The sequence below is a fragment of the Myotis myotis genome, unplaced genomic scaffold, assembly GCF_014108235.1.
Source record: "Myotis myotis isolate mMyoMyo1 unplaced genomic scaffold, mMyoMyo1.p scaffold_m19_p_8, whole genome shotgun sequence".
Lineage (NCBI taxonomy): Eukaryota > Metazoa > Chordata > Mammalia > Chiroptera > Vespertilionidae > Myotis > Myotis myotis.
This window is the reverse complement of record NW_023416390.1, coordinates 44,702,176-44,725,591: the sequence shown is the minus strand read 5'-3', so window position 1 is coordinate 44,725,591 and position 23,416 is coordinate 44,702,176. Positions and strand designations below refer to the sequence as shown.

At 41.9% G+C, this 23,416-nt stretch overlaps 1 long non-coding RNA gene across 2 annotated transcripts in view; it reads right to left on the bottom strand.

Annotated features, from left to right (window-relative positions):
- Positions 1-6,385: 6,385 nt before the first annotated feature.
- The window catches only part of LOC118661715, a 50,719-nt gene continuing 33,688 nt past the window's right edge, over positions 6,386-23,416 (bottom strand). The window contains exon 7 of one of the 2 annotated variants that reach the window (XR_004969443.1): positions 6,386-6,660. This is a non-coding gene — a long non-coding RNA (uncharacterized LOC118661715). Of the gene's footprint in view, positions 6,661-17,544; positions 18,619-23,416 lie in introns of those variants that run through there. The other variant, XR_004969442.1, reaches the window with a different exon arrangement.

Here is a 23,416-nt window from a genome sequence, read left to right as displayed (position 1 = left end):
GCAAAAGTATGTTTACAGTTGTTCTTATGGAAAATAATATAGTAATTAATTGATAAGAATATAAGAATAAACTGTGTTTTGCATACTCACAACTATAAATCTATTTTGCCCCATCCTGTATATGCAAGACACTGTGCCAGACCTTTTAAGAGATAAAGACGTATAAAGCAAATTAAAAGGTTCAAATCATGCAATGAAGGGTTAGAAGACAGATAATCACCTAGTGAGGTGTGGAAAGAGAGAAACAGAGTGGAGTGCAAAATGGCTTCATGGAGAAGGCGCATGTGAAAATAGGTAGGATTTGGACATGTGAGCATGAAGGACTCTAACCGGATGTACAGCATACACCCAGGGTTTTATAGAGTACTTCCATACATATTATCTCGTTAAACCCCTACCTCACCTCCATGAATGAGTTCGAGCAGTGTGACTGAGACCAGCTGGAGATTGCTAATCCCATTTCCTTCTTCCTTACAGTTGGGTTGGAACCATGCTACTCAGTCTGGTCAATGGGATGTGAACAGAAGTGAACGGTGCCACTTTCTGGCCTGGTCATGAAATGCCACAGAGTCCTCCACACTTCTCATCACTTGCCAGCCAGCTGAGTGCAAAGAGTCCAACAAGGACTCCAAGGAGGCCTCAGAATATTGTGGTGCCACAAATGAAGCACACTCAAAGGTAACTTGAGTCACTGCTTATACCAGAATCCCCCTCTTATGACATGCCCCCTTTGACCCCCAATGACTGCTAGCGGCTTTGCAAGAGCAGGAAATAAACCTTTATTGTATTAAACAACCCGGAGTTGGAGAGTGTTATAGTAGCTAGCTTTAAGTGTCCTGATTGGTAAGGGAGCTAGTACAATCTTCATTGTATACAGGAGAAAAAATATCGCAGCACGCACAAGAATATGAGAAAGGCGGAAGGCATGGTACAGAAGCAGAGAAAGTTCACGTTCAGAGCATGTCGTCATCAGACCTCACCCAGTTTCCCAGCAGCCCCATAGGATTTGCCATGTTCCCAGCACGTCATGTCTGTGCTACAACACTTGCGCTTGTTTGTCCTTTCCTTCTGGAATTCCCTTCCCAGCCTGTGTCTTTCAAATATCTACACACTTTCCTCAAAGTCCAGTGTAAAAGTCACCTCACTGATTGAACCTCAGTGATATCCTCCTTATTTCAATTTGATGTGGCAGAAATAGTGAAGGACTAGAGCCAGAGAGAGGGGTGAAGACTTGGAGCTCCCCTCTTACTAGCATGACCCTAAGCAGAAGACCTACACTTTCTGAGCCTTCCTCTTCTTTAGAATGGATCATCAGTCATTATTTTACAGGACCATTGTGAAGACAAGGTGAGATGATGAATGAAAAGGTGCCTCCGGTACATGGAAAGTGTGAAATAAATATTTGTTCCATCTATTCTATAGCCCTTTATTACTCTATTCATTCATATCTTCCCTTAAAGACTGAACTCCAGAAGAACAGAAGCCTCATTCTATTCACCTATATAATCTGCACCAAATGTGTAGTAGATGTTTTGGTTCAAATTAGGTAAAGCTACGTTTGACAAAAATTTAAAAAGAGGAGTGTAAGTCTGCTAGGCTTTTTTCTTCCATGTGAAAATCTAGAGATGAGAATCCAGGCTGCTGATGCAGTTCCGCAGATGAGTCAGGATCCCACAGTCCTTTCAGCTTTATTCCTGCCGCCCTAAGGATGTGATCCTTCTAGCCTACTCCAAGATGGTGGATGGGCTCCAGGCAACATATTCATCTCCAGGCAGCACAAAGGATAAGAGCATGGCACTCCCTGGACGGATACTTCCTGAAAGTAACACAACCACTTCTGCTTATCTATCAGTGGCCAAAACTTAGTTGTATGGCCCCACCCAGCTGCATGGGAGGCTTGGAAATGTAGTCTTTAGTCCATGCCTCCATATACCCAAGGAATATTCAAAGGTTCTATTACTGAGGAAGGAGACAGGATTTGTTATTGGATTAACAACTAGCAGTACCTGCCATGCCATGTTAAACATATGACTGTGCTTTGGGAAGTTGATTCTGGCAGTGATGTGGAACAGGAAGCCAAGGAGGGAAAGCTAAGAACAAGGAGAATAGCTGGGATATTACAGTAATACTTACAAAACCTCCCTCTCGCTGAGTGTTTACTATGTGCCAGCTCTCTACCCACATTATTAGCTCATTATTTGTCACTTCAGTGTTTCAAAGCAGACTTAGAGTTCAATTTTTAGCAAAACATTCATTCCAACATTGGGTTGTTGGGTGGCTTAAAATAACAATCACTATAGCTTATGCTTTTGTGAGTTGGACATTCGGGCTGGGCTCAGGTAAGTGAGCCTTCTCTTCACGTAGTGCTGTATGCAGCTGTCAAGTGGGTTTGTCTGCAATGTTCAAAACAACTTCACTCTCAGGTCTGGAACCCGGGTTCAGCTGGGACTGGGGACCAGAGCGCCTACTTGTGGTCTCTCCAGAATGGCAACCTCACAGCAGTAGAACTTCCCTCATAGCAGCTCAGAGCTCCCAGAAAGAGTGCTCCAAGAGACAGAAAGTGAAAATTACCACTTTCTTGAGGCCTGGGCCCCGAAGCTGGCACAGCAATATTTCTGCTATATTCTACTAGTCAAAGCAGTCCCAAAGTCTGCCCAGACTCAAGGGAGGGGCAAAAATCCCACTCCTCAATAGAAGGTATGTAGAAGCATTTGCAGCCATCTTTAATCCTGCTCAGTGACTTGCACCTAATCAGTATCCAATAAGTGTTTATTGAATGGTTCACAGATTTGGTTCAGTTCTAGACCCTGAAAAATGACATAATGGGAAGAGATACTGAGTGAAGGAAAGAGATTTCAAAAATGAATGCACAGATTGGGGGCACGGGATCTAAGTTTACATTAGGCAAATAAAAATGGAGTTTAATGCAAGGCATGAGGGAAGAAAGCTAACCACCATTCTTCCTTTCCTTTACCAACAGTTTGAATTGGTTGATTGCTCTTGGTATTAACTGGGAAGTTCACTAAGATTCAAGCTGATTACTCCCTTCAGTCCTAGAGACAAGAACACAAAGCCAGACAAGAGTGAGTTATTGCCTGCATATGAGCTTCCTTGGCAGGTCTTGGATGAGGCAAAAGGCAGTTAGTGGAAAATGCCCCAAGGAGAGCTTTCATTTGTTGTAAGAGATGCAGTACCTGGCAGCTGTCTTTTCCAAGGTGTTTGGCAACTTCCTTCACAAATGAGGCAACACTGAAGTCTTTGTGAGATGTTCTTTCCTGCTAGTGACATTTTTATTGACAGCACGGTTCCAACAAGTTTGGAAAGTCAGGACAGGAGGGGCCCCAAATAAGGGAATGGATTTAGAGTTGGTCTTGATATGTTCTAGCAGATGCTGGTTCTAACTGATGCTGATGCAAACCCTCAAGTGTCCGTTCAGCCCACATAAAGCCAAGTAATTACAATGACGACTCCCATTCATCAAAATCAGGCTGGAGAAAGTTCTGCTTGTCCTGATAACGGCTTGAAAATGATAAGTTAGTGAAATAAGCACTTAGACATTTCCTTTTCACCCCAGCTAATTGGCCACTTCCATTTGTAAGGAAGTTTCAGCTTTCTTTTTAGCTAGCTTTTTACTTCAGCTATGACAAGACTGCCCAGAGACCATAAATCTCTCTAGGGTGCGGCTGGACCACACGAGTGATAAGACAAGTTCTTAAGAAATGAGTTTCACATCCATTCCTGCCATACCAGGGAAGTCCATTAAAAGTCATGAAAGTAAACACTTGGCAGATCCAATCCTGTAAGAACAATAAAAATGGGCTTAAAGGAATTTAACTTAGGTATCTAATAAAAATCAGTAGTAATCCTACCAGAAATATGATAGGTTAAATAATATTTCTACTGTGTTAACTTGATTTCTTACCCTAACCCTAACCCTAATCCTAAAAGGGAAAATCTGGGGTTCATTCACTGATGGAAAATCAATACTTAGTGGTTTTTGCTTATTGAGTATGAAAAATTGCTGCATATGTTTACTGGGAAGATGAGGGGTTACGGGCATGTGTGGGGAGGACCAGTGCAAATTTAGCAAGTCAGATAATAACTGGGCAAATCTGACATTTACCATATGGTTGTGTTGTTCAAGCATGTGGCAGGCTTTGATTGGCTGATCTGTGGAAACCTTCTTTCAGTCTATAAATAGGCTCAAACAAGTGACCTCACTAGTCCTGAATGAGTGATTAGAAGTAGTTACCCAGCCTACACTTATATTTGATCAAGTCCTTTGAGAAAACCTTCAACTTTGTCTCTTTTTGCTCATAGAGAGGTTCCATGATCCAAGTTCTGTCCTCTGGTAAGTGCAAGACTTAGGAGACTATCACCTTAACCAGCTACAAACTGCTCAAGTTCCTGGGGAAACGAGAACTTAGACCATGCATTCACTATAAGGACAAGCAGACCACTTAATACATTCATCTCAAGAAAAACTGGGCGTTGCTTAATCACATTGCTCGCCTAGAAGCAGCTCCCATTGCCCTTGGACCTGGCTGTTGATGCTCTCAATTGTATTCAGGTTTGCAAGAGATTTTAACACAGCGCATCAAAACCTGCCAACCCAACCTAGGTTGTACAGAATAGCATGGAAGCCACGTGCATGAATTTGGCTTCAGATTGCATGGGATGGAGCTCAGCTACTGTAACTTGGGGCAATTACTATCCTTTATGCCTTACTTCTGCACCAATAAAGTGAGGAGCATCATGGTTGTGAGGATTGTGAGAAACTGGGTATCTGTATATTAAAGTAAGGGCTCAAGAAATATTAGCTATCAGTATTATCATCAGTTGTCAGTTAATGTTCTTCACGTTCATGGCCAAAATGGTGGGGCAGGGAGGTCCTGAATACAAGATGCTATTTCAAAGCCTAATTCCACTCAATGACGAAATTCAGATCCTGATTTTTTTTTAAAAAAAAAAAAAACAAAAACACCCAGAAATGTTGTTTTGGACAGTGAACATAAAATGTTCTTTCTTTGATCACCTATTTGTACCATTGAGGAAGAAAAGAATTTCTGATAAAGGACTTAAATGTACGACAGGAAACCATAAAAATTCTAGAAGAATCCAAAGGCAACAAAATCTCAGACATATGCCGAAGCAATTTCTTCACTGATACAGCTCCTAGGGCACTTGAAATTAAAGAGAAAATGAACAAATGGGACTACATCAAAATAAAAAGCTTCTGCACAGCATAAGAAACCATCAACAAAACTACGAGAAAACCCACTGTGTCGGAAAACATATTTGCCAATGTCATATCTGATAAGGGCCTAATCTCCAAAATTTATAGGGAACTCATACAACTTAACAAAGGGAAGATAAACAATCTAATCAAAAAATGGGCAAAAGACCTAAATAGACACCTTTCAAAAGAGGACATTCAGAAAGCCAAGAGACATATGAAAACATGCTCAAAGTCACTAATCATCCGAGAGATGCAAATCAAAACAACAATGAGGTACCATCTCACACCTGTCAGACTGGCTATCATCAACAAATCAACAAACGACAAGTGCTGGAGAGGATGTGGAGAAAAAGGAACACTTGTGCACTGCTGGTGGGAATGCAGACTGGTGCAGCCACTATGGAAGACAGTATGGAGTTTCCTCAAAAAACTGAAAATGGAGCTCCCATTTGACCCTGTGATCCCACTTCTAGGAATATATCCCAAGAAACCAGAAACACCAATCAGAAAGGATATATGCACCCCTATGTTCATAGCAGCACAATTCACCATAGCTAAGATGTGGAAACAGCCTAAGTGCCCATCAGTAGATGAATGGATTAGAAAACTGTGGTACAGCTACACGATAGAATACTATGCTGCTCTAAAAAGGAAGAAACCCTTACCATTTGCAACGTCATGGATGGAACTGGAGAGCATTATGCTAAGTGAAATAAGCCAGTCAATGAAGGAAAAATACCACATGATCTCACTCATTCATGGATAATAGAGACCATTATAAACTTTTGAACAATAATAGATACAGAGGCAGAGCTGCCTCAAACAGATTGTCAAACTGCAGCGGGAAGGCCGGGGAGGGTTGGGGGACAGGAGGGAGGGGGGTAAGAGATCAACCTAAGGACTTGTATGCATGCATATAAGCATAACCAATGGACATAAGACACTTGGGGATAGGGGAGGCTAGGGGACTGTCTAGGGCGGGGGGGGGGGGGCGGGAATGGCCACATTTGTAATACCCTTTGTATTACTTTAAGCAATAATTAAAAAAAAAAAAAAGAATTTCTTACAAAAATAACTTTTAAAAAGAAACACATGTTAAAGTCTGGTTGTAGTCATGCCTGCTGGGCATCTATGCACTTGCTCCTGTTTGCACACTTTGTAGAGAAAAGGAGAAAACCAAAGTAAAAAAGAGGGGGCCTCTTATGAGGTCACATCCATTACAAACCATGTTTGACAAATGTGTTCAACCAGTCGGTGTCAATGACAGGCGATGAGGAACCGTTTAACAATCCTGCTGAGAGACCGGCTAAACAGGTCTTAATTCATCAACATTCGTCGATTGGAGCTGGAATTGAATATAGATTCAAACTGATTGCTCAGGCTGGTTCGACTCTCCTGCAGCGTTTTGTTCTCACCTCCATCTGTCAGAGAAAATGGTCCATATTTACCTGGTGGAGAATTTCTCTTTTAGGATGTAAGTGTGTCAAAACTTCGGGTATGTCAGGATCTTTCAAAATCTCTAGGTATTACACTTCCTGGGGAACAAGTGAAAGCTACAAACATTCACAGCCTGACTGATTTTAACCCTTCACACTGAGAAGGTGATGTCTTGTTATAAATTGGGAGAGATTTCCACCCACCATCTCACACTCTACCAGAAATATTTCCCATCCTCATCAGCTGCTACTAGCCTTTGAGCCGCTCTGTGAAAAGTCAGAGGAGGGGGGTACGGGGGAGTAAGGTAAACTGAAATTCAGCTGCCAACCTCTGTAGCAGAAAAGATTTATGCCTTGGAAAATGTAGGCTATCACTGTAGAGATCCACCCCTTAATGGCTTTCAGCTCTGCAGAAATTGTTGTCAGGGAGACTGAAGCGGGTGCTTGTCATGCAGAGACCATCTTGGCGGCATGCTCGTCCGGATGGGAGGACTCACTCTAAGCTATTGGTTTCCACATCCCATTTGTCCAGGCTCCATCATAACCAATATGCAATCGAACATACAAAAGACCTGATCTTGCCCATTAGTGGTAGATTCACAAAGTGGGCCAGATGAGCCTCACAATCAACTCTCAAAGAAAAGGCAGACATCTCTCCCTGGCAGTGGGATTGTCTGGCGGCACAAAACGCTGTGAATTGTTCCATAGTCTTATGCTCCCTTTCTCTGAATCCCTATAGCACTCATTATCCGCACCACACAATTTAGCACTTGATTATATACTGTCTCGTATTGTTCTCTAATTGTTTCTCCACCCAGATAAGAGGTGGAGTTTCTTGAAGACGTAATTTTTTCCCTAACGTGATTTCTATAATTGTTTGGAGCTGCTTCCCTTCAACCTCTGTCTGCTCATTTTTCTCCCATCACGGGATGGACTTCAAATCTATCTAGATGATGAGAAATAAAAACATCAAATGCCCTCCCCCCCCCCCCCAAAAAAAAAGCTAATGGAAAAATAAGAAGTCCCTGCACACATAATGCACACAAAACAATGTGATATGTGGAAGAAAATATCTCTACAGGTAAGAAATTCAGTAAACACTTGTTTCATTGGCCACTAAGACACGTAGCCTAGTACCATTTGCAACAGCATGGATGGAACTGGAGAGCATTATGCTAAGTGAAATAAGCCAGTCAATGAAGGAAAAATACCACATGATCTCACTCATTCATGGATAATAGAGACCATTATAAACTTTTGAACAATAATAGATACAGAGGCAGAGCTGCCTCAAACAGATTGTCAAACTGCAGCGGGAAGGCCGGGGAGGGTTGGGGGGCAGGAGGGAGGGGGGTAAGAGATCAACCTAAGGACTTGTATGCATGCATATAAGCATAACCAATGGACATAAGACACTTGGGGATAGGGGAGGCTAGGGGACTGTCAAGGGCGGGGGAGGGAAAAAGGACACATATGTAATACACTTTGTAATACTTTAAGCAATTAAAAAAAAAAAAACTTTATCCAGCAAAGCTATCATTCAGAACTGAAGGTCAGATAAAGAGCTTCACAGATAAGGAAAAGCTAAAGGAGTTCATCACCACCAAACCAGGATTATATGAAATGCTGAAAGGTATCCTTTAAGAAGAGGAAGAAGAAGAAAAAGGTAAAGATACAAATTATGAACAACAAATATGCATCTATCAACAAGTGAATCTAAGAATCAAGTGAATAAATAATCTGGTGATCATAATAGAATCAGGGACATAGAAAGGGAATGGACTGACTATTCTTGGGGGGGAAAGGGGTGTGGGAGATGCGGGAAGAGACTGACAAAAATCATGCACCTATGGATGAGGACAGTGGGTGGGGAGTGAGGGCGGAGGGTGGGGCAGGAACTGGGAGGAGGGGAGTTATGGGGGGAAAAAAGAGGAACAAATGTAATAATCTGAACAATAAAGATTTAATTAAAAAATAAAATAAAATAAAATAAAAGGGAACGATGCTGATAAAAAAATAAATAAAATAAGCACACACTTACAAAGTCTCTTCACTCTGCTGCATCCCCCACCCTTGTCAACAGGGAGAGGGAAGTTTCTAAAATGATACCAAAGGCGAAATACTGAAACACTGACCCGACCCACCACTGGATCAAGTTAACATTTAATAACCCACACCCTTTACTCCTGGAATTGCTTGCTTGAAATGCAATCTGCAAAAGCAACTAGGATTTATGTTTCTAGAAGGAATAGTGGGAGTGACACTTGCAGGCCCGTTTCAGTCCATCTCTGTCACATCCTCTGCTTTTATTCTTCATGGTTATCCCTTTGTTTGCTTGTTTACCATCTGTCTTCCCCATTAGAATGTAGGGCCCATACATCTTGTCTGTCTTATCCCACACTATATCTGCAGCATCTGTGCTGGGCACACTGGAGGCATTCAATTTGCAGGAAGAGGGAAGGAGAGTGGGAGAAAGGAAAGGGGGGCACCAATTGTAGTTCAACCTCAGTCCTTCCTCAGCAACACTCATCTATTTTTAGTTGCTTCATCCCTTTGTACTTCTGGGGCCCCCAGCCATATCCTGACAGGTAGGGATCAAAGAAAAACCTGGAAGGAGATAAGAGCATATAACTAGCATTCCTGAGCACTTGCTACAAGACCCTCCTCTGTGTCTCTCCTTTCTTTTAGCTACAATCTTCTGACTGAGAGGCACAGGCACCCAGACATCTACTATGGGACCTGAGCTGGCCAGGACAGCACCCAAGACACCCAAGACAGCCTTCCCCCCCCCCCCCCCCCCCCCCCCCGCTTTGGCAGGCTCTGCTCTGTTAACACCCAGCCTCTCAGATTACACACAATTGCTTTCCCTCATAACTCCAGTTTTCACATGGCCTCTTGGGTCCTGACTCCACCTCATGACTTTTCAGCTGAAGATCCCACTGTTAGCTACTCATCTGACTCTCACTACCCTGCTCAATAGGATAAACAGGCTTAACGTTAAACATCAGTTCGGGATGGCCACCGACAGCTATAAACTGAGAGTGTGCAGCAATGAGGCTAAAGGATATGAGTCAGGGCATCATCCCCCCAAGTCAGTGGTATACAGCACCAGGAGCCTGAGAGGGGAGAGGGGCTTTAAGACTTGAACACAGATGGGCTCATGTCACCCTAAATGGTTAACACAGGGTTTTAGACCCCAGGCTTGGTTCAACTTCTAGCTCTGCCACTGATTTATGGTTGAATACTATTACATTACGTGAATATATCATACTAGAGGCCCGGTGCACGAAATTCATGCACAAGTAGGGTCCCTAGGCCTGGCCGGCAATCAGGGCCAATCTATGGGGCAACTGGTGGGGCAATTGGGGCCCCCGCTAGCACCCACCTTGGCTGGCCTGGCGCTGCCTGCTCACCAGCCCCACCCCCCCACCCCCCACCAGTCAGGGTCTGGGGGCTGGGGGCAGCTCCTACATTGAGTGTCTTCCCCCTGGTGATCAGTGTATGTCATAGCAACCGGTCGTTCCACCATTCAGTCAATTTGCATATTAGGCTTTTATTTTATTTTTTCTTGATCCACTCATACACTGATAGACACTTGGGTTGTTTGTACAAATACTTCTTACGATACAAAATGCTTTCACATATATTGTCACATCTGATCCTCACTAAGTTGGCATTGTCTCCACTTCTGTTTTACAAATGAGACTATCAAGTCAGGAAGGTTGAATGTCCTGCCTAAAGCTGGCACTGTTACTCTTCCAGGAGTAATGAGGAAAATAGTCTTGAGAAACCTGCTGGCTGTGGGCCACTGGAAGAAGGCAAGGAAAAGAAGAAAATAAAACTATACCTCATAAAGGACAAATAGGAGTTTGGGGAAGAGGCGAGAGAAGAGAGTGCACAGCTGAGCAATAGGAGCAAGTAGATAAACGATTCTTTAGAAATGGGGCTGTCTGGAATTAAATTTTTAAAAGATTTTTGCACTCCTTCAATGTAAGCCTCCAAATTCTTAAACCTTTCGAAATGTCTGCTACATACCCAAAAATGTTTGTGGGAGTGAGTTGTAATAGAAATCTAAGGAAAGGGGCTGAAATGGCACTTTAGGGTTGAGGTGGAAACCAAAAGGGCACGTGCCTAGGACGGGGAGGTGACTCAGACCCTGCAGGTATAGGAGCTCAGGCCAAAGTGACAAGGAAAATAAGGAATCTAATGAACAAAATAAAATGATTAATAAAACAGAACCAGAGGCATGGAAACATGGAACAGACTGAGGAATCTCAGAGGGAGGTGGGAGGAGGGGAGAGATTAACCAAAGAATTTGCATGCATATGTGCAGTACCTATGGACACAGACAATAGGGTGGTGAAGGCCTGGGATGGGGGAAACTGTGTGGAAGGGGGAAATGGGGAAATAAAGAGGAACATCTGTGATACTTTCAACAATAAAGAAGAAAAAGTAAAGAAACCTCGCTCTAGGGTGCCCAGGGGGGTCTTCAGGGGCAGAGGTGACTCCTGAACTTGGGGTGGCTTTGCCATTCAATTCCATTTCATTTGAATTTGGAGGGACAAGGACTGTCCACTGTGATCTAGATTACAAGGTACTTTGGTATTTTGAGGAAAGTTGGGCCTAAAACACCTTTTGATTGTTATTTGAGGGAGGTTTTCAGTTTGGAGTTTGATTGGCTGGAGGTAGGGATGAGAAAATGATTGAATACCTGCTGGCTACGCTTCCAAAGCCTGGGACTTCCTGTCCTGTGCCGGCTCCCCTGGGGGCTGCCTCCTCCACAGCCTCTCCTGAGGCAGCCCAGGCAGCCCTTGCTATGGCTCAGGGTAAGGAACAGGACTGGAGTTACAATAAGCAACATGACAGTGGGTGCCACTCCCGCCCACATTTTAAAGTCATGCTCAAAATACCTTGCTAATAGAACTTAACCTGTTTTTTTAATAAACTTTACTATTTATAACAGTTTCAGATTTCGAGAGAATTGACAAGTGAGCACAGTGAGTTTCCATATGCCCCACAGCTGGTTTTCCCTGTTATTAACATCTCACATTAATATTGTACATTTGCTACAAATAATGAACAGGTATTGATATTATTTTTAACAAAAGTCCTATGTTACTCAGATTCCCTTAGTTTTACTCTGATGTCCTTTTCCTTTTCTTTTTTAATATATATTTTTATTGATTTCAGAGAGGAAGGGAGAGGGAGAGAGAGATAGGAACATTAATGGTGAGAGAGAATCCTTGATCGGCTGCCTCCTACACACTCCACACTGGGGATTGAGCCCGAAACCCGGGCATGTTCTCTGACCAGAAATTGAACTGCGACCTCCTGGTTCATAGATCAACACTCAACCACTGAGCCACACATTAGTCTCTTCTCCCCCATTTGTTTATTTACTCAATCATTTATTTACATCAGTTTACCTCTTGGATATTTATTTTATACTTTGGGTTATAATCCAATTGCACTTTATTTTGTGGCTCAAATTATTTCAGCTTTTACCGTTGAGAGTTATTTCAGTTGGCTCCTGTCTCCCTTTGACATGCCCTCAGTCAATGTGTGGTTTAGTTTTGTTTTCTTTTGTTTTGTTTTGTTTCACGGACATTCTTACTTTCTGGTATGACAAGGTGAACCTGTTTCTTAAGTAATACCCTTAGCAGACCCTGAGTTAAGGCAGCCCCAGAAGTAGGTAATTAAAAGGATGTCCCTGCCCTTTATGCAAGGACAGGGGTTTGCGTAGGCCCTTTGGCTCCTGGTGCTCACTTTTACGAGGTATTCGCTTTGCCTCTCAAACAGAGGTCATTTGTCAAGTGTCAAAGTGCACAGGAAGCCACAGGGCACGAGACCTGGTAGGGGTCGGGGGGGTGGGCAGGGGGAGGCACCAAAACATAGTCAGAGAGACTGGAAGTAGCCGTGTCCTCCACACTAGCGGAGTCGCCTTTAGAGCAGGTCATTCCCCATCTCTGCTTTCCTCATTCATTCCTTGCAGGGCTTTGTGGAGATGAAAGGTGATACAGGTGAACATCTAGCACAGTGCCAGGCCCATACCTGCTGCTTAAAAAAAAAAAAAAAAAAAAAAAAAAAAAAGGAGTGGTGAGCCTCCTAGGAGAAAGAATGAGAGAGTGGGTCCATTCTGCAGGGATCTCGGGGTTGGAAGGGAGCACATTCCAGCCTCTCCAACCATCCGGGTTCCAAACAAATGACTCATGAATTCTAATCCATTCTTGTCGTCTCAGCTCCCCTCCTTCATGCTGGGAGGCCAAATTGCAGTATTTTATTATTTTGCCTCTTTACTGTGTATTTTATTTATCTCTTTTGCGCTGCCTCATTTTTGGCATTTTTTCAAAAGCCCTACTCATTCCTCCCTGCTATTTGCATTCTTGGTAAAAACCACCGATCGCTATGCTGTACCTCTCCCAACCTTTGGGAAGACTTCTACGTTGCATGCTGGCCACATGGCTGGCTTCATTAACCTGGAACTGAATGCTGAAATCCACTTACCGCTTTAATTTTTGTGGTTGTTGTTCTGTTAGTATGTTTGCCATTTCCCAGGATCAGAAATTCTGTTTCTGAACAAGTGGCTGCTCGTGGTGGCCCCCACCAACCACCCACCAACTGAATAATAGAATAGCTCTTGATAGAACGAGGGTGGGTAGTATCTGACTCTTAAATCAACCTGAAATCACGAAGGGTGACCGTGCTATGCCCAGCGGGTCCTCTGAGTATGAAGCCTCCCGCACACAATGTAAGTTGGTGTCTGGCTTCCCTTCACTAAGCGCCAAGGGCTCAGGACCACCTGTGCCTGCTGTATTCCCAGGGGTAGCCCAATGCCTGACACACAGTAGGTACCCACTAAGCATTTATTAAATAAATGAATGAATGGGCTGTCCCAAAAAGTAGGCAGGTCAACTTTTTCTTTCCTTTTTTGGTAGATGCCGGCTAGGTGCTTTTGCCTTAGTCCAAAGATTGGCCCATCTTCTGTGGCCCGCCAATTATGGGCTAAGTGATCATTTGAGTTAGAGAACGGGAGGCAGTGCTTCCTGTTCAGGCCATGGAAGAGAAAAGAGAGGAGATGAATTTGAATTAAAATGTTGCTATAGACTGAATATTTGTGTCCCCTCAAAATTCCTATGTTGATTTCTAATCCCCAAGGTGGGGCCTTTGAGGATGACGCCTTCATGAATGGGATTAGTGCCCTCATAAAAGAGACCCCAGAGAGCTCCCTCACCCCTTCCATCTTGTGAGGACAGAGTGAGAAGACAGGAAACTGGCTCTCACCAGGCACCAAACCTGCCAGCACCTTGACCTTGGACTTCCCAGCCTTCAGTACTGTGAGAAATAAATTTCTGTGGATACCCAGTCTATAGCATTATGTTATAGCAGCCAAAACTGACTAAGACAAATGTCCTCTCATCTTTTTCTCCATTGAATTTTCCCAATCATTCAAACCACCCATAGCCTTCCAGGCCTGGCCCCTGCCCTACACCAAGATGTATCTCTTCCATGAAGCCTTCCCAGGCCCGCTGATTTCATCTTCCTTTAAACCTACAGCATTAATGACCCAGGAGGTTCATCGACATGACAGACAAACCCTTTGAAGATACCTCTTGCACTGTAATCTTCTCTCTTGTAATCTAATTCTTTATGATTATTTCACTTTTCATGTGTTCATATCTTATCTTCCCAACTACATTATAAATTCCTTGAGCAGAGGTTGTGTCTCATATTTCTTTATAGTTCTCTCTGTCCTGATACTACCTCTGGCACATGAAAAGTTCTTTCTAAAGTCATCCACCTTCAAAGCACTAGCCTTAATCACTTCATCACTTCATAAAAGAAGAAAGTCAGATAAAGGAGGATGAGGCAATAAGGTCAGAAAAGAGAGAGAGAGGGGATGGGGCAAAGCAAGGAACACGAGATAATCAAAATAAAAAGAATTGAGCCAAGACAAGCCCTGATAATAGGTTAGGTTAAATTTCACTGCAAGGTTGAGTGTACAAAAAACCCGGTGCTGCTAAAAGAGAAAGGGCGAACTATTGTGAGCCAATTTAACAATCCCCCAGACTGCCTTTTGCATGTACATTTTACTGCTAAATAGTGGAACCCCCTCTACACAAGCTCCCACAACCTGCCTTGTACTGGAGTTGTGTTGAATTAAACATTATTTGAATTAAGTAGACACGTGACCACCTGGAAATCATAGAAGCATAGGCTTTCCAAGCCGGAAATGATAAGAGAGATCAGTCCAAGGGACAGTCGCAACCTAAAGTCTAATGTCTCCTCTCAAAGTCTCTATGACCCCCTGGAGATGGTATGTAAAATCTCGTATCAGCCCATGTAAACTTTTTCTGGGAAGAAGATTGACAAATTTCATCAGATTCTTAAAGGGGTCAGGCTGCAAAAAAAGTTCCAGATCACTGCTCTGGGCTAAGTCCTTGGAGTTACAGAAAGCTCTGGCTGAGAAAGGTCAGCAAATGTTCCCAAGGAAATAGAGCCAGGTGGGGGGAAAACAAACAAACAAACAAACAAACAGAATTAGGACCAGTTCTCCTGACTTCTAGCTGCCACTTCTTCTCCTGTGCTTACACTCCTTGCTTTTTTTGTCATAAAGAGGCTTCTTTGTGACACTATTTGCGCTAACAGGATTTGACCTGGGGTGCTCTGGATGTTTTGCTCCGTTACATCTCAAGCGACTTCCATTTGCCTGCTTTCCTTCACCCTAATAATGCCCACAGGGATGTCATTTTCTCACTTCTCTTTTTCTATTATCACCTGCTCTGGCCTTTGCCCACTCTCTTTTCTGCAACACATGGCATGTCTCTGGGTGCCCTTTTGTCCTCCCATCCTGATTTTATGAGAAGTATTTATTTCCATGTTTTCTGTATTTGCCTGGGTGTATTCTAACGGAGCTGATGGTAAAACTCTTCTGTCCCAGCAGGAAACGATTGTTCACGGCAATTATGCCTGCTGTCTTCCTTTTCATTTTCCTTCAGCTCTGATGAAATTGTGTTTCCAGAAACCCTATGAATTCTTTCTCAGACTCTTACATAACTCGGTGTATTCAGCCATGTCTTTTCAATCCATATCTTTGTTTGGTTGGGCATTTGGCTCATTTTCTCTCCAAATCATTTGGTGGCTATTTTATCTTCAGTTTCTCTCACACTGTAGACGATCTCCTGCATCCAAATGGGTGGCTCAGGGTTCGGGCAGATTTGGTTGGTATTTCTATCATGAGCTGCAGAATGAGTCTGGGAACATGTTGATTGTCTCTATGAGTTTGTTTTGCTGATTTGTTGTTTGCGGGGAACTGTTGGTTTGTTTGTTTCCCTTTTGAGGAGAAGGGATGTTAATTTTGGGTCCTGTCTTAGGGCTAAAGTTTAAAATGTGTTCTTTTGCTCCAATTTATATTCTTTAGACCATTAAAGAGCTTGTCCCTTAGGCAACATTCCGTGTGTGTGTGTGTGTGTGTGTGTGTGTGTGTGTGTGTGTGTGTTCTGGGAATGATTCCAGAGAATCTTTCACTGGGGCTGAAATATGGGTTTTAACATCTTCTCTATAAATAAATCAACACTTGAGGATAAATTCTCAATTCCTCACCCCCTCCCCCACCCAACTTCATCCCCTTGCCCTGACCTACCTCTATTGTTAAGATTCTAGCCCTACAGAGTAGCACGAACAAAATTAAAGTAGAAATCTGGCCCTTGCATACCACACTGGGGTTCAGAGGAGGCCAATGGAGTCATGGAAAGGGATTGGAGATGAGGTGGGCAAGGAGTGAGGGAGAAGATAGTCCAAAAGCAACTCAGATACCTGAGAGTCCTTTCTTTGGGCCACGGGGTTGACTGATAGTAAATGTGCCTTAAGAACAAATGAGACTGGTTGATTGTATCTGAGCCACTGGATCCTGGGACAGGAGGGAGCAAATTAATTCTAAATTCCGCTGAATAAACAAGGAGTAAGGGAGGAGTACCATTGAACCGTAGCTATATTTCCTGTTGGGTTCAAGAGATAGGGCAGGACAGATTCTACAAGGAGTTCATGATGATCCCTCAGAAATGAGCTGGGGGAGGCAGAGGCAGTGTGGTGGGGCCTGGTGCCCTATGGCAACGGCTTGCATCCCACTCCTTCTCCTTGGCATGCATGGTACCCTGATGAACCTTAAACCCTGCCAGGGGTGCCATCGGAGTCCAATCAATGTGAAAACTGCATTTTTACTAATTGAGAGCACATACTGGCAATGTTTGCAGATAAACTCTTGAGCTGCATGGGTTGCAGTATGCAGCCTACAGATTGGTACAATTTCCTGCCAGTACAGGGTACATCAAGTCAGCCTGGAAGAGAGAGCCCACATTCAGCATAGCTCACTAGACCTTTGCCCTTATGAATTTACAAGATAGTGTAGCCATGGCAGTTAACAGCTCCACGCAAACAGCATTTGGTGCTGAAAGAGTCGGCACATAGTGTGATGACTATCAAAAACTTTTTTCAATTTTTAATTTTTTTTCTCTGAATGTGTGCTGCCAAAAAATTCAAGTATTCAAAATGTTGCCAAGAATTCAGAAAGAATCAGTGGAACAGGTGATATGATTTTTTGAAACTCAGAAGTTAAGTCCAGCCAGTGTGGGTCAGCAGTTGAGCATCAACCCATGATCCAAGAGGTTGCTGGTTCAATTCCTGGCCAGGGCATATGCCTGGGGTTGCAGGCTCGATCCCCAGTGACGGGGTGTGCAGGAGGAAGACGGTCAATGATGTTCCTCTCTCATCGATGTTTCTATCTTTCTATCCTGCTCCCTTCCTCTCTCTCTAAGAATCAATAAAATCATTTTTTTTAAAAAAAATAAGTTAACAAATAGAAATAATTGGACATTCTCTTCCTCCATCTGAAAATACTCAAAATGTTACCAATGGAACTTTGAGAGACAAAATAATGAAGCAAGCATTGGCTCCAGAAGATAAAGGCTTTGACTGAAGTCTGGCTTTCACCTGATATATGTCCTTGGAACTCTGGTTCTCAGCTGCCTTATCCATACAATGAACATGCTGAACTGATCAGTGAAAGCAGCTTTTCTAGAAGGGCCAGTTCAAGAAAAAGAAACATGTCAATGGGCCAAATGTGTTCCTTTGTTCACTCAAAATGCAAATTATTTTATTGATCCCCATGGCAAAAAGTGAATATTATATCAATTATTTTATAAATAGAGGAATAGTAATGATGATATAAGCATTGCTTTTACTCTATTCAAATGTTAATATCTGGGCTTTTTTAGAAGAGACAATAAGGATACAATCTTCTAATCTTTCAACCCTTACACCTGTTTAAATCGCACCTGAATATTCACAAAATGCATTCATCACCATTACTTCTTTTCTTCCTCAAGACACCCTGAAAGGAAAGCATAATGACCACCCCCATTTCACACATGGAAAAACTAGAGACTAGAAAAGCTTAGATCACTTTTTAAAGACAGTGAATTGAAAGCAGAGTTGAAGCTAGAGTTCATTACATACAATGCATAGCACAAATGTGACTTTTTTAATATTGCATAACGAAATGTGTCAGCATTTAGAAGGTTTGCATAGCTCCATGAGCTAACATTTTCCAAATGACCAATGAATAACATAAAATCATGCATGGGTAAGAGATCCATTCAAGGTACAAGGTGGAGCAATAGGTTTTAATGTAACAGAATAAGAAAAGTTCATTGATCTGTTTTCAGATTTCATCGTCTAACTGACTTTTAAGGAACCACTGCTCATGAGTTTTAGAGTCGCATCGAAGATGGAGACGCCCAATCATCTGAAAAGGCTATGACAGTGCTGCTTTCTTTCCAACTCTGTATCTGTGTGGAGCTGGATTTTCTTCATACTCCTCAACCTCAACCAAAACAACATATCCCAGCAGATTAGATGCAGAAACAGATGTGAGAATCCAGCTGTCTTCTAATAAACCAGACGTTAAAGAGATTTACAAGAATGTAAACAATGCCACTCTTCTCACTCGTTTTTTTGTTTCAAAGAAAATATGATTTTTTTAATTTTTAAAATGTTAGTTATGTTAACATGTAATAAGTGTATTACTGTTCTTATTAATGAAGTAATAGATAAATATTTAATCTTTATTCATTTTAATTTATAACCTGGTAAATATGGGTAGATATAATCTACACAGATAAACTCTCTTTGGGTTCTCAATAATTTTTAAGAACATAATGGGACCTGAGACCAAATAATATAGAGATGCCACTATGTAATAACAAAAGATTCATTTCACCAGGAAGACAACAATTCTAAACTTACATGTTCTTAAAAAATAGCCTCAAAATATATAAAGAAAAAATTATATAAAGCATAGAAATTGGCAAATCCACTGTCATAATGGGAGATTCCCATCCATTATTATTAAGGCAAGTAGGCAAAAACGAGTGTGGAGAGTTTATCAGTTGGATCCTAGCAGAAAGTGATGCCACACTCAGATGAGGTGAAGAGAGAGAGCTTAATTACACATTCACAAGTTATGGGTAAGGTTAAGGGACCCCCAACCAAGAATGGATGGCGAAGTACACCCAGGGCTAGCAGGCCCCTAGGCCTAAAGGGCCCCGAGAGAGGGGTTGGTTACCAACACCAGTGAGAGCTGTAGCTAACGGAGAGGGTGCCAGACAATCTGTGGCCTTTGACAGAGGATTGCAGTCTTTGCCAAAATGGTCCGGCAGGAGGGAGCTGGACGTGTTAATATGCCAACCTTTCCAATCTCTGCCCATCGCTCCCACTGGATGACCCCAAGAAAGCCAGGGTAGAGAGTGCTTGATGAAGTTTATACGGGTCAGCCTCCTGAAGCACAAAGCAGGGTGAGGAAACTTAGGAAGTAGATCACCGATATAACTGACTGGCATCATTTATAGGTATGGTTTCCTGCATGAAAATAGAACCCTGGTTCCCACAATTAAAGAATATGCATTCTTTCCAAGCATACACAGAACATGTACAAAAACTGACCACAATTCTAGGCCAACATAGCAAGTCTCAGCAAATTTCAAAAAAATCCAGGTCAACTAGAACCTGTCCTCTGACCACAAAACAATGCAATTGCGAAGGATTGGAAGTTAATAACAAAAGTGGCGGAGGACCCACATATTTGGAAATTTTAAGAACAAACTTTCTAATAACACAAAGAAAAAATCAGAGAAATTTAGATATACTCAGAAATAAATTATCATAAAAATACTACATATTAAACCTTGTGGATGTAGCAAAAACAGAACCTAGGACGAAATGTATATCCTTAAAAACCTCTGGTAGATCATACAAAAACTAAAAATTAAAGAGCTAAGCATCAAATGTAGGACATTAGGTAAAAACAGAAAGGGTGATAAAAATGTAAATGCAGAAATGAATGAAATAGAAAACAAAAATAAAATAGAGACAACCAACAAAGCCAAGGGCTGGTTCTGTGATGAGATTAAAATGGACTTTTATCAAATCAATTCTTTTAAAAGATGAGTAAGCACGAATACACAAATACATGTTTCATATCTGCTCCTTTCTTCATGGCCTCAGTCCCCACATCATCAACCTCCAGCTGTCAGTTCTTTTGCTCTAGGAGAGCTGAAAGGGTGTGTTGGAAATTCCATCCTAAATGAGCCAAGTATCCAACTGATTAGGTGGCCTTATAGAGTCTGAGGAAATTCTACAGACTCGGCTGCATCTCCTGGTTAAGCAACAACCTCTGGGCTCTGTGCTCTTGGGTGCGTGAGGGCCCCAGGGTGCTGGGAGAACAGGCTTCCCTGTCTAGCAGAGCACAGGGGTGCTGAGCACCTGAAGTGGAAGGAGTGCTAGTGAAGCGCCTGGAAGAAAAACCAGTGCCGACCTGGGAGGCTAAACAAGCAAAGGACAATGAGGGACCCAGAGCCAGCCCTGCACGCTCTACCATGAGGCTGTGAACACCACCGTTGCTGCGGGATCTGGGCGCTGGAGGGTTCTCCGTGGCTACTGGAAATCTTTCTGTTGTGTTGTTTTGGGAATTTTCTTTTGGTTTTTGTATTTCCCGCTTTTCTTCTGCTGCTTTATCATTCCTTGACTATAGGGAGTGCAAATCCCCTCGCGGTCTTGTGTCATCTTCCTAGAATGGAGGCCCATTTACCAGGGCCATCTCAAGATGTGTAGACCAGAAATAAAACACTCCCCAAGTCACCCAAACCCCGGGGTTTTCTATCCGTGCGAGACTGTGGAGGGTACAAAGAACTGTGAACCAGGTGCAAAGAGTCATTTCCAGCTTCATAATGACGGATGGGAAATGGCATTTCAAAGCCATCGGTGTGGAACTGAGGTTGGCAGAGGACAGAGGCGTGATTACACAGGTTAAATAATTGCCAACTGCATCAGTCATTATAAATTAGCAATATTAACACTCTAACTTTGAAATCAACTTGTTGTTAATGTATCTCTAGCCACAGCTGAGTAAACTCTTAAAATGGAAATGCAGGGGCTCATTTTCTCACATCCAAAGCTGGTTCCAGTCCTTTTGACCCTTGAAATGATCAGTCATTAATCCGCTAAGATCGTCCATGTAGTTGGAGAGAAATCCCTGCATTTCAGTTTACTACATACTCAAATCAGAATTCAACTAAAATTATCAATATTCTCCATTTAGAGAAACATTCCCCAAATAACTCTTTTAGTTCCAATTTTAATTAAAAGAACTCTCTAAGAATTGTATGTTCTGTTGCTTCCCACACCCATTAAAAAACAAAACTGGACTAAAAGTGATTGGCATTATCCTTGTGGTAACACCATTAAAATTCTCACCCTGGTCATTTATAATCACCATAAATAAGTGAAATACATGTCTCTATTTATTTAGCTACTAAGGAAGGAGATCTCATTTGCTCCCCAGTAATTTCTTCAACATAATAAAACTCTGACTTGAAAAAAATTTTTCTTCTGTTTCGATATCTAGGTATGATGAAACTTCTATGGACAACTATAGTCTTTTCTGTCTTTTAATCTTAAATTTTAATTTATTTCTATAAATACATAAAGCCACTTTCTATACTTTTTAATTCTGTGACACAGAAATCAGAAACAGTATTTATAAACAATCTCTGAAGCTGCCCAGTTAATGTGATACATAATGATTTGACTGCTCCAAGGTTTGTGTTATATTAGCATTTGTATTCCTACTGTCTATAAATTTAAGACATGGGTAAGGTAACAAACCTCGAGGCTAAATTTTATTACATGAGACTGTAATTCTTATGCATTCTTTTTAAGAATTACCATAAACAAAACTTGAAAAGAAAACTTTTCTTGTTTTAACCTATTTTCCTCCTTTGAAACCTGAGCATTATTTTGGTAAAAATTGTAATATAGTTCCATGATAAGTCTTCCTGCAAATAGTTTAGAAATACATGTACAGGCTTGTACTTAGGGTAAAAGGGGCTCATCTTATTTAAATAAAACATGGCTCACATGCAAGAGTAATACTGAATTTTCACCCAAAATTACCTAGCATGTAAATGAGGTGTAAATGAAGTGCTCCCAGAATAGGCATTAAATGAGCATTAAGAGGGAAGACCATAACAGTCCATCATTTCAATGGTCCCAGCCCAAAGGTGCTTGAGTCGCTTTGACACAACAGAGTGTGACAGCTTCATAGGCATCGTTTCGGGCAGCTGAGTCCAAACTCAGTGGGAAAGAAGGAAAGAAAATAATACAAGGGTCACTGAGGGCTGTAGCCTGGGACCCTCACCCTAGAAGTCACAGTTGATCACTTTTCCAGATTGGGCTCACCAACTCGGTCCACAGGAGGGAGGATTATATGTGGTCCCCCTTTAAGTAAATAATGAGCACAGATATGGAAATAAGCCAATAGGTTGGCTTTTTGTTTGAATCCAAATCCTGGACAATGTTCTGGAGATGCTCCCCAAAACGATTCCAAGTGCTCCCTGAAACAGCACTGGGTTGCAGAGCCTAGCTTTGCCTCACATGTTAAAGGTGTACAGAGTGAATGTCTAATGATCATCTTCTCTATGAGGGTTTAGAATAAAAATGTTCTGCCTTTTGCCAAGCAAGGATTAACATTTGCACATCTTTCTCCATAAAAGGAGTCCCCATACAGTAGTCCAACTTCAGTAATAATGCATCCATCAATATAGGAAACTAGGTCCAAGGCTATTATGGGATCCCCACACATCCCAGAATCTACTAACAAGCCTTGAACATGGTAGGTAGCTCCTCAAAATTGTGTTATACAAGACAACCTTGGGTTACTTATTAATTATTGAGGATGGATTTATACTATCCATCCATCCACTTGTATCCAATCCCTAGGCCTGCAGCTACACCATGTCCAGATGGAGATGGGAATGAAATCTGTGTCACAGAACACAATATCATCACTCAGTTTATGAGAAAATTATCCATAATTTGACATTATTACTATCATCTCTACTTGTGTCATCAACCCATTAAATATTCTACTTCTTGGTTATATTGCTAAAAGAATATGTTTTAATCCATAAGGAAATTAAATATATAAATGTCAGCACCAAAGAATATATTTCCAGAATACACACACACACACACACACATTGATAATCGTCTGACCTCATATATTAGTTTATTTTCCAAATGACTTTTTTTCCAAGAGCAAATCTGGATTTTCATTATTTTTATGACATATTTTTAATATATGAATACAATGATGTAATTTAATCTTTGCTTAATATTTAGGGCTAACCTT